At 55.0% G+C, this 14,856-nt stretch overlaps 1 long non-coding RNA gene across 2 annotated transcripts in view; it reads left to right on the forward strand.

Annotated features, from left to right (window-relative positions):
- LOC146404995 (uncharacterized) overlaps positions 1-8,387 on the forward strand; it is a 47,789-nt gene extending 39,402 nt beyond the window's left edge. For both annotated transcript variants that reach the window (XR_014842580.1, XR_014842581.1), the window contains one exon: positions 60-8,387. This is a non-coding gene — a long non-coding RNA (uncharacterized LOC146404995). The remainder of the gene's footprint in view (positions 1-59) is intronic.
- The last annotated feature ends 6,469 nt before the right edge of the window (positions 8,388-14,856 follow it).

Here is a 14,856-nt window from a genome sequence, read left to right on the forward strand (position 1 = left end):
GTTCTTAAAACATCTCTGAATACTGACTTGCAGATAAACCTTGATTCCATATTTTACAGCCCAGGACAAACCCCAGCCCGACCCTATGACAGCCCCAACTCTGAGAAGCCCACCTTAGCTGTGACTCCCCGAGCCCCTGCTTGCGCAAGAGGCGGTCTCCTCGTCTTCCCATGAGACCTTCATTCAGAGATGTCGCCATAGCGGCTGGGATCACCCTGAAAGGGCACATCCTCCAGCTTCTCTTCTGTTCATCACCGCTACTCAATTCAATAAGAAATTGTTGTTAACTGCTAGCAGAGATGAGTAATTCTCTTTTCCTGTCCCCGCGGATATTATAGTCAATTTCGGACACTGACAGACGCAATACATGATAAGAGTTACAATAAGGAACCAGGCGAGGAGAGAAGAGGCATTTAGCCAGCAACGACTTCCCTGAGGACGTGATGATGGGCTGAGTTTTACAGGATGAGGAAGCCTTACGTGGGGAGAAAGGAGGGGACGGAATACTCCTGGGCAGAGAGCAGTGCAAGAGTGTGAAGCGGAGGGATGCCTGGGGACCTTCTGTGCTTTTATTTCTGGAGGCCAGTGATGGACACTTGTGCTACAGCTTTACCAAAACCAAGCACCCAACCACAGAACCAGCAAAGCATTGCCGCAGTTCCTGAAGGATCCCAGTGGCCTCAGCTGTCCCGCGAAGTCAACTATCTCACATCTGTTCTGACGTCCCTGCCAGGACTGGAGGATGGACCCGGGGTCAGGGGTCAGGACCCGCTGCTCCACCACTCGGGACGTGGAGTGGTTTCACTGTGCACGGGTGATTGGTGAGCGAGATTAGTGTGCTCACAGAGACACACGCGCATTGCTAAACTGCAGTGATGCAAAGGATACACCCTGATACTTACAGATCCTACTAAATCCACAACACTCACACATTTTGTGTGGAAAAGCTGGTTCTCAGACAAGGCTTTTCTTCATTTTTTTCAAATCTCCGGAACCTTGGCCAAATGACAGCTTGTCTTTTTCAGGTGAACGTGTGTCGGTTGACGTTTTTGTTTACGCAATAGAAACCGGGTGAGACGGAAGAGGAGCAGTGGCCCCATGTTAGAACTTCCCCCTTTGTCGACTGCTTTGTCTAACTAGGTCCTAGGTTTGGATGGGAAACGAGTTCTGCGCTGCTCTGCACTTTCCACGATTCGACGGCCGCAGGTGCAGTTGCGATTGTTCTCCGGTTCCTCGTGTTCGTCTCCACCTCGAGTGCAGACACTCATCAGAACAGAACACAGAGCTCTGAGGCAGGGGTGAGCCCGTTTCCGCGGTAAGGTCACTCTCCCGGTGGTCAACTTCAAGTGCCCAACCTAAGGCCACCGCATGGGCAGCTGGGGAGAGCCAGGCAGCAGCACAGTGTCTCCACACACAGACACGGCAGGTGTGAGTAACCTCAAGGTGATGGGCCACAGGAAAATGCAGAAAAGTGACGGGGAAGCAAGCGTTTGGAGAATGTATGATTTGCTATTATTTTTAAGTATAAATCAGTTGATTGTAAGTTTCCATAATTTATTTATTTATTTTTTTTGGTGTGTGTGTGTGTCTTTTTAGGGCCGTACCCGCGGCACGTGGAGGTTCCCAGGCTAGGAGTTGAATCGGAGCTGTAGCTGTCAGCCTGCGCCACAGCCACAGCGACACCAGATCCGAGCCACATCTGCGACCTACACCACAGCTCACGGAAACACCAGATCCTTAACCCACTGAACAAGGCTAGGGATCGAATCTGCGTCCTCATGGGTGCTAGTCAGATTCGTTTCTACTGAGCCATGATGGGGACTCCCATGATTTAATTTTTAATAGTGGGCTCATGAAATGCCCCAAAATGTAGAAGCCAGTTTTCCTGAGCAGGTCTGAACCCCTCACAGTGCTCGCTGGTGGAGATCTTGGTTGAGATGCCCCTACCCCCCAACCACCCCCCATCCAGGTGTCTCGTCTTAGCCCCTCCGTGTAGGCAAACACGGGCTCGTAGCCATAAAGAGATCCGCCGACGTCACAGAGCACCTGGTCAGCGGCGCCCTCCTAAAGCCCAGTCCGCTTGGGCTCTTTTAACACTATTTTACAGACAAAGGAGGAGACAGGGATTGGAAATACTGGCCCAGAGAAGCTCAGGACTCCAGCAATAAACACAGATGCTCTGTGTGAATCATCACGAGAAGAGGTACAATATTCCAGCACTTTGCTCTCTGAAACACCCCTTCAAACGTCCTGGTTTCCAGGTGTATAAATTCCTGAGCATAGTAACTTCTGGATGCTTCCACCTCCGTGTAAAATTTCCTTGGGAACGAAGAAAATAGGTGCACACGCTTGCACACGTACACACAGGTGAACAAGGAAAAGGAACCTTGATGTGTCTGTGGCTGAGTCTGTACCCACTTGAAGAGCATGAGCAGAAACCAAGGCGGGGCTCCAACCGATGTCCCGAGGTGACGACCCCTCCCCACTGGCCACTGGCTGTCGTCCTTGCTCTCTCCAGGGACCCGCCTCCTGAGCTCTCAGAAGCCACGTGGCCTCAGGTCCATCAGCTCAGGGTGATTCCCAGACTCTCCTCCCCACAGAGGCCAGAGGTCCGGGTACGGGAAGAGATGCTGGCCTCCCTGGGACGGAAGTGACCAGCCGCCATGCTCGGCTGCCCAGGGCACAGTGGCCTTCATCTCCGAAGGACGGGACGACGGACCAACAAAGCGAAACAAAGCAAAGCAAAGAAGATGCCGTCCTAAGTCTCCAGGCAGCAGCTCTGTCCCAGCAGCTGAATCCCACGGGCGTCCCGAGGGGAGGGCCTGACAGATGCCGCCTGGGAAAGAGGACACTCGGTCTTCATGGAGTCCATCCGGTGAAGTCGCTGGCTACCCTCCTAGAGCTGAGCCTGGAGTGAAGACAGGTGCTTAAAGAGCCTGGCTCACTGTCGACATCCAGCAACAAAGCTCCCTCTGCATCCTTGGGGAGAACCAACCCCAGAGGTCCCCTTGAGTGTCTGTCTTTCCACTGGATAAGGTTCTCAAAGACAAACACTTCCCCTTACTCATGAGTATTTCTGGCATCTGGCTTCTTGCTTGGCACAGAGTACTTCTCCACCAAATCCAACAATAAACGGCTTTATGAAGAGATAGTGTGGTTGTATACTTGTGCCCACTGCATACTGCCAAGTACAAAAATCACAATCATTCAGTCAGTTCTCCACCGTAAAACATGAAGAGGTTTCTAATTTTTCATCATTGTGAACATCAATTTTCCAGCATTTTTGTGCAAGCATATTGAATCTCGTTTGATATCTGTACACGGGTAAATTTCTCAAAGTGGAACATATGAGCCAGAGCATAAATGCATTTTAAGACTTAAGACAACCATCGCATTATTGGTCTCTGAGAGTTTTGAGATATTTGCTTTTAAATGGGGCCATTCATGAAGGTAAACATTTTAAGTCATCTTCCCCTACTTATTTTCAGGGTTAGGACCACTCTCCAAATGTACAGAACTGTTACGCCAATTGGGTCCATACTTGTACCTTTTCCACCACCCAACCAGTTCTCCCAACTCTAAACACTCTTAACTATTGCAGCTTCATGCAATTCTTAAAGTGATTAGAAAAAATATTCTCTGTTGCGTTTTCATTTCAATTGTCCTCTGTGAACTTGAGAAATACTTTGAATTTTCCAAAAAATTCACTAAATACATTAAAATGTACTTGTTAATCTAGAGAGAAATATGATTCTTTCAGTGTCTGCGTTCCTGCTATAGAACCTCACACGTTCTGGCAGTTGGCCACGTGCTCTTTTATTTTCCTTCGTTTAGTTCAGAGAGTTTCTTCCTACGGGATCTGCTCTTCTTCATTTCACTCTCGTGATTCATTTCATTCGAGTCTGTCAGTGCAGTTTTCCATCTGATATCACTTTCTCCACTTGAAACACCTCCTTTATAATGTCTTCTCCTGTGGCTCTGCTCACAATGAATTCTTTCACCTTTTTCTTTTTTCCATGTGAAAAAGTCCTTTTCTCATGTTCCCCTTAAGAGGGATGCTCCTACTTATGTCCTTGCCAACTTGTAGGCTGGAAGCTTTTTATTTTCCAGGAACTTTAAGATACTGTTCTTGGCTTTCTTGCAATCTCTTGAAAGTCTCTTGTCTTTATTACAATCGTTGCTTCGTATGTCACGTGGTTTTGTTTTTCTGGCTGTTTTTAAGCCTTTCTGATTATTATTCTTTTCCGAAAATTGATTGTGATGCTCTTTACGTGCGTCTCTTGCTGTCCATCCCGTCTGGCGGTTCACTGAGGTTCTTAGACGTGTGGGTTTATAGTTTTCATCAGATTTATACAATTTCTGGCCATAATTTCTTAAAATAATTTTCATCTCTCTCCTCTTACCCCTGTCCTTTTTTTCAGCTTTTCTTTTTTTTTTTTCTAGATTTTGTTTGGATGGTTTCTGTTGTTATGTCTTAAATTAACTACTCTTTTCTTCTGCAGTGTTTAATCTGCTGTTAATTCAAAGCTGATATAATACATTGTTTCTTTGCTCATCTGTAGAAATTCCATTTGGTAACTTTTCACTTTAGTTTTCCATTGCAAAATATACAGAACATTATTGGTGACTTGGGGCCATTGTTAGGTGCACAGGGGAATGGCACTAAGTACTCACATTGCCGGGCAGCCATCACCACCATCCATCTCCAGAACTTTTTCGTCCCCCCCAAACTGAAGCCCTGCACCCATTAAACGCTAAGGCTCCCGTCCCTGGCACTGCCTGACTCCGTGAATTTGAGCCTCGCCCGAGTAGAGTCGTGTAGCGTTGGTCCATCCTCATCTGGACGCTTTCACGCAGCATCTGCCCACCACTCACCCACGTCACAGCCTGTGTCAGATTTTGAGTTCTGTTTCTTCAGGGATTGGTGATGCCGAGCAACTTTTGATGTGCTTGTTGGCTATTTATATATCTTCTTTGAAGAAATGTCTGTTCAGGTCTTTTGTCCATTTTTCAATCAGCTATTTGCTTTTTGCTGCTGTTGACTTCTAAAGGTCTTTCTATATTCTCAGTATTAATCCCTCATCAGATATATGATTTGCCACTATATTTTCTCATGTCATGAACTGCCTTTTCACACTGTTGAGAGTGGTTTTTTTGATGCACATATGGTTATTTTTTTAGTGGCTTATAATTCTTTCCTCATTATGTCCATGTTTCCTTTACATACTGGAGCATATTTATAATGTTTATAATAGCTGTTTTAATGTCCACGTCTGCTGATTTTACCATATCTGCTTTTTCTTACTCAGTTTTTATTGACTCGCTTCCCTCCTGGATCTGCTTACAGACGAATAGTGACCCTGTCTGCGTTCGATGGCGAGCAGAGCCTGCTGAGAGCGTGGCTTTGGTTTTCTTCCTTTAAAGGAGGCTGCTGTTAGGCATAGCAGGCTGTCCGTTTCCGTTTGGATCGAGGGCTCCTTTCGCGGGCTGGTGTGTAGGTTTTATTGCAGTGGGCGCAGAGCAGCTTTTACTTCAGGTCCAGTTTCAACCCCCCAGAGGGAAGACTTGGCTCATCAGTTTACTGAGCGCCTTGGCCTGGATGTCTGTCTCCCCCGCCCCCAAATGCATATGCTGCAATCCAAACACTCAACGCAATGGTAATAGGAGGCAGGGCTTTTGGGAAATAATGAGGGCATGAGGGTGGGGACCCCTTGATGGGCTGATGGTCTTATAAGAGACAGGAGAGTGCTCCCCTTCCCCTCCCCGCCCCAACCTCCCTCTCTGCCACATGAGGACACAGCAAGAAAGCATCTGTCTGCTCGCCAGAAGAGAACCCAGCCCTGCTGGTGCCTTGATCTTGAACGTGCCAGCCTCCAGAACTGTGAGAAAATCAATATCTGTGGTTGCAGCCCCTCCCCCAGGTCTGTGGGGCTTTGCTGCGGCAGCCTGACCCAGATGCCAGTTACAGAGGAGAAACAGGGGCTCCTGTGAGGTCAAGACCAGATAGGTGATCGGTGGAGATTAGTGCAAAATAAAAACGTATCCCTCCCTGTTCAAAAATGATGGAGAATTTTGGAGTTCCCGCTGGGGCGAAGTGGGTTAAGAATCCAGTATTGCTGCGCGGTGGCGGAGTTTGAAGCAGTGGTTCGGATTTGATCCCTGGCCCGGGAACCTCCAAATGCTACAGGGGCCGCCAAAACAGAAACAAAAAGACCAAGAATTTCAGGACTGTTAAGGCAGAGCAGGAGGCCCTTCGAGTGGGGGCCCACCAGGCTGCTCCGACGTCTAGGCTGAGGCGGTGAGCCAAGGTTCTGATCAGAAGAGCTCATGCTGCTCTGCCACTGAGGAGAATTTTTGATCACCTGCTCCCTGCCCTCAACACAATAAAGCGTAACTTGGAGTGCATGTGAGACTTATGGCTTCTCAGCGTTCCTGTTCAGTCTCCTGCCTTTGCACACAAACTAGAGTCAAGGATAAACCATAACCCATCCAGGAGAGGAAGAGCCCAGGAGCCCAGCTTAGTAAGCAGGGCACGTGTCCTGCTGGATGCAGCCAGCGGGGGGAAGATCACGCTGACCTTGTCCAGCTGTCGGCACCACGTGGGGTGGAGGCGGCGGGGGGGACCTCCAGGTAACCCCAGCAATGTGAAGCTGCAGCCTGTCGAGGAGAAGCAGCTGGAGGCTGTCTCCTTTCAGGTTACAGCGGGTCCCTGAAGGCTCACGCCTTCCTGATTGGACAGTCTCCGTGTGCTAGGGGACCCTCGCTGTCTCCTGCTGGCCTGGGGGAGAGCTGACAGTCACAGCGCTGAGCCTCAGCCAAGAGGGGCTGTCCGTGGGGACGCGGTCCTCAGAGGGAGGGGCCGGACAGGACAGCCGGCTCAGTGGCCAGTCCATCCTGACAGTCAGGCCTGGGGGAGAGGCAGCCAGAGCCTGCAGCCTGGAGCCTGAGAAGATTTTCCTGTAAACCATGTCACCAGCAGGAAGGTTCTCTGCGGGGGGCGGGGACACTGCGTTTTGATGCACAGAAGTACAGGTGCCTGTGCTCAAGTCCCGCAGCAAAAGCGTCCAGTTTGAAATGGTACCCAGCCAGCTGTCCCTGGCACAAAAGGAACCCAATTCTTGATGCCCCTAAAACGAGGCCCGACTGCCTTTTATACGGTCACGTTATGTAAGAACGCTCTCTTGCTATACGGCTGACGGAGCCATATTTTAAAACGTGACTTATGCTCTTTAAAGTGGTCGAGGACCTTGCGTCGCTGCGGGTGCGGCATCGCCTGCTCCCTGCTCCTGGGCACGGAAGTCGGTGTCTACCGCAGAGAGGCAGGCAGCTTCTCGCTGCAGCCACGCGGCTCTTTTGGCAGCCAGCACGGCCCCCGCCCAGCCTCCCTCGGCACCATCAGGGGTCTCCGTCTCCACGCAGAGCCCAGAGCGAACCACGGGGACCGCGGCAGGGGCGTCGCTGCATGCCGGGCACTGTAGTTCCTGCCCCCTCCGCGGGGCGCAGTGCATGCTGGGGGTTGTAGTGCTACGGCTCTCTGAGCGGGCGGGGCAGCCCGCGCAGTGCATGCTGGGGGCTGTGGTCCTCCGTCGCCCCTCAGCTTCAAGGAGACCGGGGAAAGCGGGAGGTTGGGGAGCTGTGCTCTCAGTCCCGGGCTGCCACGGCCTGCCTTGATTCAGACGTCCACTCCCGGCTCCGCAGCTGCCGGACGGGGGGCGGGCTGCTGAGCAGTAGAGAGCAGGGCGGATGGAGCCGGGTTCCGCGGCGCAGGTGCGCAGGGGGTCAGGCAAGGGCCCGGGCGGCTGGGCTCTCCAGGGAAAGCAGGAAGCAAAAGTAAGACCAAAGGAAGAGGAGTTAGAGAAGCGCGTGGGGCCTGGGACAGAAAAGAATGGCCGGCCGCACCGTGAGCAAAGGCTGCCGCAGCCATCCAGCCATCACACTGCAGCACCCCCCACGCCCCACGTGAGCCCCGAGGGGACGCAGGATGGGCAGGGGATGCCGCCTCGGCCAGGCCATCTAAGCTCAGCCGCTGCAGCCGCCCCTCCCTCCGACTGTGCTACCCCCCAGGGGACCCAGGACGGGAAAGCACAGGATAGGCCCCAGGCAGCCAGGTGCACATTGCAGGAATGACAGAATGACATCAGGGAGCCCAGCCCCCGCACCCGCCGCCACACAGGAAAGGCTACATGATGCACTTAAAATGTCTGGGTTTCTTAATTGACAGGAAGCTTTTGACTTCCCATCTACCTGGTCTTTGTTGCAAAGGCCCCTGGGTATCCGGGCTCCACCCTCACCTCTTTGGAGAGATTTCATCAGAGCTACTGGGAGCCTGTGTTCCAGGCTTAAGCCCTCAGCAAGTAGCCCAATAAAGCATAACTCTCCACTTTCAAGTTGTGTAGTTTTTTTTTTTTTCAGTAGACATGATGAATAAAATAATTTCATAAGAAATGAAGGACAAATTTCTTTAAGTGGATGCAAGAAATCTTTCTGGAAAAAACTTTCCAGAAAATAGAATTGGTCACCAGGTCACAAGTCCAGGTAAGCATCATTAAAAAGCATCTACCCTTGGAAAATTTCCTGGAGATAAAAAAAAGCCAAAATACTAAATTAGTAATCTCGTTGGTAAGAGAAAAGAGAATGGAATTTTAATTTTTCTCTGCCTCTGAGTTTTTAACATCTTGTGGGGTATGTGTTTCCCTTAAAACTAAATGAATGCTCTGAAAGGCCTCTGGCTCCTGAAAGGCTGAACGGCCCTGCTGGTGTTATCTCCCTGCCTTCTCTCAGCCTTCCCCAGGGTCTCAGAGGCCCAGGCCCCTGGACCTTTTGGCGGGAACACCCTGGTCTGTGGGGGTGGGGGCGGGGGCGGGGGGAGGGGGGAGCCTGTGGAGCCAAGGCTGCAGAAGGCGAGGTCCTGTCCCCAGATGCAGACAGGGCACTGGAGTCTGGGGATGGAGGCTGAGGCCGGGAAGGTTCTCAGGAGGGGCAGCTGGCAGGATCAGCACCACCCACGAACACAGAGGTACCACCGGGTCTGGGAAGACGCAGAGGAAGTACCAGCGGCCTGACTTAGGGGGTCTCAGAGTGCGAGCCCTTGGGAAGGCTGGCTCGAGCGGAGCAGGTGCCGTGGTTTGCATTTGGCCGTGGCGTCTGCGGTTGGCTAGCGACCGTGATCGGGAGAACTTTGGGGGCTGCCGTCCCTCTTATACACGCCCCCCAACGTGAGTGCTCTGCAAAGATGAGTGACCCTCGTCTGGATGGCCTTCCCCGGGGGCACTTCTGAGACGCTCCAGGCTCCCTCCGTACACACACGACATCGTCCACGGCCTCCGTGTCCTTCTGCCTCTGAGGTCGCCCACCCGGAGCTCGTTCATTGCCTGGGAGGACCCGGGGTCTGCGTGAGCGTCCGCTCCTATTTCAGAGACGGATCTGTCAGCTGGATGTTGACAGGCCGCCTCCTCTAGAGCAGGCCTGGTTCTGGGACGGCGCAGTTCGCTGTTGGGGCCCCACGTGCTGGCTGGGAGATCTTCGGAGGTGCTGGCTTGCTCTAAGGCAGCCTTCGCGCACCCACAGGGTTAGTATTTGTGTCTGCCTTGTGCGATCACTGCGAGGGTCTAACCACAGGAGCGGAGTGCCTGGCAGGTGTCTGACGCATCCTAGGACCTCTCCAGAGCTCGCGGGTGGCAGCCGTGGTGCAGGGTCCTGGATGCTAACAGGGAGGAACCGTCTCCTCCAGAAAATGCACACGGCCGGTGTCTTCCAGCGTTGCCTCCGGTGCGTCTGACAGTGTGTCCCACTCGTGTCCTGCAAGATGGGCCCGTGCTTCCCAGTGTCCCAAAGAGAGGAGTTAGGATCTCAGGCACAGAGGCCTGATGTGTGCCCCAAAGGACAGTGACCCCGAGCCTCACCGGCCACTGTGAACACACGTGTGGCTCTTGCTTTAGGCACGTGGAGGAGGCAAAGACAGCCTCTCTCCAGAAGCAGCAGCCAGAGCAGGTCAGGGCGAGGTCCCAGCAGCTCCCAACCACAAACGGGAGAGCCTCCCCGCCTCCAGGCTGGGTTCTGCTCTGGGTGGGGCCTGGAGCAGGAGAACTCTCTAGACGTGGCTCTGGGTGAGAGGATCAAAGAGAGGGTGAGCGTGCCGGGCCCCTCAGGTGCTGGAGGTGGAGGCAGGATCCACCCTGCTGCTGCAGAAGGTGCGGGAAGGTGGGCAGAGAAGAGAGAGCTGGGCTGGGGTGCAGCTCAGGGCTGATGGGCTGGGCAGGTGGCTGTTGTCCTGTGCCAGTGTCAAGGGCAGACAGAGGCAGGACGGGGCGGGAGCAGCATGCAGCCTCCCATCTCTGCCCCAGGTGAGCGCAGGGGGGTGTTCAGCACAGTTTCTATTTCGGGGTGTCCGTCCCGGTGGCTTTTCCTGCGAAGCTCCCTGCGCACCTCCCAGGAGGTGAGTCTGATCCCTTTCCTCAGGGAGGCGGTTTGACTGCAGAGGCCTCGTTCTGAGCTAAGCTCCAGACTCAGAGAGGAGCCCAGGGGATCAGCGTGGTCCTTGCTTTGTAGGGCTCAGTTGTTTCAGAGATGCTGTGGTCCTAAAACAGCTGTGAAGCTGCGCGATCAAGAAGCATGCGGGAGCCAGTCTGAAAGAACCCAGACTGACCTAAAGCAAACCGGTTTGGTGAAAGGACACCTCCGTCCTGTGTGCACCTCACAGCTTGCCTCTCACGAGCCCCACTGCCGCTGAATGCTTCTCTTCATTGCCCCCAAATAGGTTCCCGTTTTTCCTTTTCCACTATTTGCCTTGTGGTTTCCTCCAGCTCGGAACCTCTGGCTAGTATTAGTTTTTTACCCGTCGTCTATACATCCTGCCAGTGCTAACTCGGGCGTCTTAAATCCAGCCTACACGCCAGTGATACCTCTGCCTCAGAAATACATGCATAATTGCTCAGGTTTTTGTTTGTAATCCTATTAAAGTGTAGAGCAGCAACTCGATGGCAGTCCGTTACAAGTACGAATCTCTTCCTCGGTCAATAGCTCCTCCAAGGCGCCCTTCCTGCAGCCCCAGCTCAAGGGTTTACCGCCTGGAGGGCTTGGTAACCAGCCAGGCACCTCCTCCACCCACACTGTCCCGTTACGTCTCATGGGTGACATAACGCGGGTACTTTCAGTGAATTTTGCCACCAAAGTTACTCTTATGTAATTACTATTACGTTTTGCCACCAACCCGGACCAACGCCCTGGAATGAGTTTAGAATTCTTCAAACCATGTCTTCCACTGGTGGGTGATTGCGGCTGGACTCCCACCATCAAGGCCTCATTCCTAACCTGGGCGACCCTGTCTCCAGGGACTGCCTTTCAAGAGCAAGTGCCCTTTGGAGGGACAGCTCTTCCTTCTTTATTAACCTACATTGAGAACTGCCTGGAGTGTGGAGTCGGAAGGTAGGCTGTGCCCGCCAGAGCATCCTGCAGGTGAGTTTGTTTTGGGTCATGGGGGGCACAGGGCAGGGGCACAGGGCGGGGGGCCTGGTAGGTGAGAGGGATAGCCTTTATCATAAATAATGACTGCCCCTTGGTTGGCATAATTTTTATTATTCCCAACCATTGCATATGAGAGCTTTTATCACCCTCGATTTAGAGATGAGGAAACAGAGACCAGGAGAGGTAAATAGATCCCCTGGTTGCCCACAAGGGATAGCAGAGGTGGCACCCAGTGTGACTGAGAGGGGGACAGGAGCACTGGGAAAGGCTCTGATAGCATCCAGCTCCACTTCTTCTCACTCAGCACCTCCAGCTGTGGGTGTCCCCCCCACTGCAGCCCATGGCGGTGCTTCCATAAGAGTAGGACTTTGTAAGAGCTGCAGGGAACTACAGAGTGGTAGCTCTCACCACAAAGGAGAATTGGAAAGTGGAAGGCAGAAGGTTGGCAAATATGGAAGTGAGAACACACCCAGGCAAGTGAGCACCAGTCAGCTTCAACACTCCTTCTCCACCCCTACCCTTACCTCCATCTCCATCCCATCCTGATCCCCATCCCCACAACTATCTCATCCCTACCTCCATCCCCATCTCCATCCTCATCCCCATCTCCACCTCCATCCCCACATCCATCCCCATCTCCACCTCCATCCCCATCTCCATCCCCACCGCCACCCCCACCTCCATCCCCACCTCCACCGCCACCTCCATCCCCATCTCCATCCCCACCTCCATCCCCATCTCCACCTCCACCTCCACCTCCATCCCCATCTCCACCTCCACCTCCACCTCCATCCCCATCTCCATCCCCACCTCCACCTCCATCCCCACCTCCACCCCCACCTCCATCCCCATCTCCATCCCCACCTCCATCCCCACCTCCATCCCCACCGCCACCCCCATCCCCATCTCCATCCCCACCGCCACCCCCACCTCCATCCCCATCTCCATCCCCACCTCCATCCCCACCTCCATCCCCACCTCCATCCCCAACTCCATCCCCACCTCCATCCCCACCTCCATCCCCACCTCCATCCCACCTCCACCTCCATCCCCATCTCCATCCCCACCTCCACCTCCATCCCCACCTCCATCCCCACCTCCACCCCCACCTCCATCCCCACCTCCACCCCCACCTCCATCCCCACCTCCATCCCCATCTCCATCCCCACCTCCATCCCCATCTCCACCTCCACCTCCATCCCCATCTCCATCCCCACCTCCATCCCCATCTCCACCTCCACCTCCATCCCCACCTCCACCCCCACCTCCATCCCCACCTCCACCCCCACCTCCATCCCCACCTCCACCCCCACCTCCATCCCCACCTCCACCCCCACCTCCATCCCCACCTCCATCCCCATCTCCATCCCCACCTCCATCCCCATCTCCACCTCCACCCCCATCCCCATCTCCATCCCCACCTCCATCCCCACCTCCATCCCCACCTCCATCCCCACCTCCATCCCCATCTCCACCTCCACCTCCACCTCCACCTCCTCCTCCACCTCCATCCCCACCTCCACCCCCACCTCCATCCCCATCTCCATCCCCACCTCCATCCCCACCTCCATCCCCACCGCCACCCCCACCTCCATCTCCATCCCCATCTCCATCCCCACCGCCACCCCCACCTCCATCCCCACCTCCACCTCCATCCCCATCTCCACCTCCACCTCCATCCCCATCTCCACCTCCACCTCCATCCCCATCTCCATCCCCACCTCCATCCCCACCTCCATCCCCATCTCCACCTCCACCTCCATCCCCATCTCCACCTCCACCTCCATCCCCATCTCTACCTCCACCTCCATCCCCATCTCCATCCCCACCTCCATCCCCATCTCCACCTCCACCTCCATCCCCATCTCCATCCCCACCTCCATCCCCACCTCCATCCCCACCTCCACCTCCATCCCCATCTCCACCTCCACCTCCACCTCCATCCCCATCTCCATCCCCACCTCCACCTCCATCCCCACCTCCATCCCCACCTCCATCCCCACCTCCATCCCCACATCCATCCCCACCTCCATCCCCATCTCCATCCCCACCTCCACCTCCACCTCCATCCCCATCTCCACCTCCACCTCCATCCCCATCTCCACCTCCACCTCCATCCCCATCTCCACCTCCACCTCCATCCCCATCTCCATCCCCACCTCCATCCCCATCTCCACCTCCACCTCCAATCCCATCTCCATCCCCACCTCCATCCCCACCTCCATCCCCACCTCCACCTCCATCCCCATCTCCACCTCCACCTCCATCCCCATCTCCACCTCCACCTCCACCTCCATCCCCATCTCCATCCCCACCTCCACCTCCATCCCCACCTCCATCCCCACCTCCATCCCCACCTCCATCCCCACCTCCATCCCCACCTCCATCCCCACCTCCATCCCCACCTCCACCTCCATCCCCATCTCCACCTCCACCTCCATCCCCACCTCCACCTCCACCTCCATCCCCACCTCCATCCCCACCTCCACCTCCATCCCCATCTCCATCCCCACCTCCACCTCCATCCCCATCTCCATCCCCACCTCCATCCCCACCTCCATCCCCACATCCATCCCCACCTCCATCCCCATCTCCATCCCCACCTCCACCTCCATCCCCATCTCCATCCCCACCTCCACCTCCATCCCCACCTCCATCCCCACCTCCACCCCCACCTCCATCTCCATCTCCATCCCCACCTCCATCCCCACCTCCACCCCCACCTCCATCCCCATCTCCATCCCCACCTCCATCCCCACCTCCATCCCCACCTCCACCCCCACCTCCATCCCCATCTCCATCCCCACCTCCATCCCCACCTCCATCCCCACCTCCACCCCCACCTCCATCCCCATCTCCATCCCCATCTCCACCTCCACCTCCATCCCCATCCCCACCTCCACCTCCATCCCCACCTCCATCCCCATCTCCATCCCCACCGCCACCCCCACCTCCATCCCCATCTCCATCCCCACCTCCATCCCCACCTCCATCCCCACCTCCATCCCCACCTCCACCTCCATCCCCACCTCCATCCCCACCTCCATCCCCACCTCCACCCCCACCTCCATCCCCACCTCCATCCCCACCTCCACCCCCACCTCCATCCCCATCTCCATCCCCATCTCCATCCCCACTTCCATCCCCACCTCCATCCCCACCTCCATCCCCATCTCCATCCCCATCTCCATCCCCACCTCCACCTCCATCCCCACCTCCATCCCCATCTCCATCCCCACCGCCACCCCCACCTCCATCCCCATCTCCATCCCCACCTCCATCCCCACCTCCATCCCCACCTCCACCTCCATCCCCATCTCCATCCCCACCTCCACCTCCATCCCCACCTCCATCCCCACCTCCACCCCCACCTCCATCCCCATCTCCATCCCC

This window comes from Sus scrofa, chromosome 3 (genome assembly GCF_054392235.1).
Source record: "Sus scrofa isolate SSC_HxYL_T2T_F1_AM1 chromosome 3, Sscrofa_HxYL_maternal_Yorkshire_Landrace_v2.0, whole genome shotgun sequence".
NCBI lineage: Eukaryota > Metazoa > Chordata > Mammalia > Artiodactyla > Suidae > Sus > Sus scrofa.